Source organism: Suncus etruscus, chromosome 4 (assembly GCF_024139225.1).
Source record: "Suncus etruscus isolate mSunEtr1 chromosome 4, mSunEtr1.pri.cur, whole genome shotgun sequence".
Taxonomy (NCBI): Eukaryota; Metazoa; Chordata; class Mammalia; order Eulipotyphla; family Soricidae; genus Suncus; species Suncus etruscus.
This window is the reverse complement of record NC_064851.1, coordinates 128,428,513-128,430,025: the sequence shown is the minus strand read 5'-3', so window position 1 is coordinate 128,430,025 and position 1,513 is coordinate 128,428,513. Positions and strand designations below refer to the sequence as shown.

Below are 1,513 nucleotides of genomic sequence, written 5' to 3'. Positions count from 1 at the left end.
CTAGATGAGGGTGCTAATATAGACATAACATTTTAAAATTATGATGAGTAAATAAACTTTTAAGTAAAATATATTGTGTTTCCTGGTCTTGATTAATATTTCTTCTCAGTATAGGAACCATATTTTCCTGCTACCAGGAATAGCAAAAAAAAAAAAAAAAAAAAAAAAAAAAAAAAAAAAAAAAACTATAAACTTTTTCAACATTCATAGCAATAAGATATACCGCTTTCTTTGGATAACGAAGTATTAAATGGATTGTGTTAATTGCTGTTATGGGGGGGTGTCATCACCCCTTAAAGATGCACTATGATATATACAGTAACCCCCTTAAAGATAAGTTAGCAGATAGAAGCATTCTCTTAGGATGTAAAGTTTTTAAGTCAAGAGTCCCATATCTTTGTTATAAGTTGTACTGTGTCAGTACTGAGAACAGAATTTTCTCACATAATAAATTTAATGAATATGGCTTGTAATACAAATGGCCCTCAGAGCCCAAGATATGATTTTCTCTTAAGAATATGAAGATCAGTGCTCACTTCGGCAGCACATATACTAAAATTGGAATGATACAGAGAAGATTAACATGGCCCTGTGCAAGGATGACATGCAAATTCTTGAAGCGTTCCATATTAAAAAAAAGAATAGGAAGATCATTCAATCATAATGAAGGTTTTGACCTTTGCTTTTGTTAAACATGAAATTATTGATAAACAATTATAGCTATTAAGGCTATCCAAAGGTCATAAAATATGATATTCACAGATATGAATTAAAAATTATATGATTTCTCAGTTAAACAGATTTTGATTTAAAGTAATTCTTCAGGGGCTGGAGAGATGGCACAATGGTTGGGCAATTGCCTTGAACGTGGGCAGCCCAGGATAGACCTGGGTTTGATTCCTGGCATCCTATACAGTCCCTCGAACCTGCCAGGAGTGATTTCTTGACACAGAGCCAGGAGTAATCCCTGAGCACTGTCAGATATGCCCCCTCAATAAAAACAAAACAAAACAAATCAAAGTAATACTCCAAATATAACCTGAGCTTTCTTCAGAAAATGTGAGAATATAATTAAATATTATTTAATTAAAAGTTTCATTCAATCAAAATAGTTGATTTAGAGAAAATTTAAAGGAATAATATGTTATATAATTTGGCACATAATTATGTTAAAGTAGGAATGTGCTTTTTAATATACAACTTAATTCCTGATAAGGAATACTCGAAAAAATTCTTCATTCTAGGTTAGAGTGTCTCTTTCAAAAACATGCAATTCTCTTTTTTTAACATGCGATTTTTTAACAATATATACTATTTCTAGAAAGTCCTGCCAAGTCTTGACAAAAACCATAATCAACAATAAAATATAGAAGATGGAAAGGAGCCTAAATCTGGGGTAGAATACTCTATAGTTATTAGAGCCAATTATTGAGATGCTAATTCCTTTGGAAGCATGACCTATCTTTCAGTGCTGGCTTTCATTACCAAAGGCAGTACAGACTGAATGGATCCC

The 1,513-nt window shown here is 32.0% G+C and overlaps 1 non-coding gene across 1 annotated transcript; it reads left to right on the top strand.

The window, feature by feature from the left end:
- Positions 1-528: 528 nt before the first annotated feature.
- Positions 529-634, top strand: LOC126007447 (U6 spliceosomal RNA). The gene has a single exon (XR_007495019.1). It is a non-coding gene; the product is annotated as a U6 spliceosomal RNA (small nuclear RNA).
- The last annotated feature ends 879 nt before the right edge of the window (positions 635-1,513 follow it).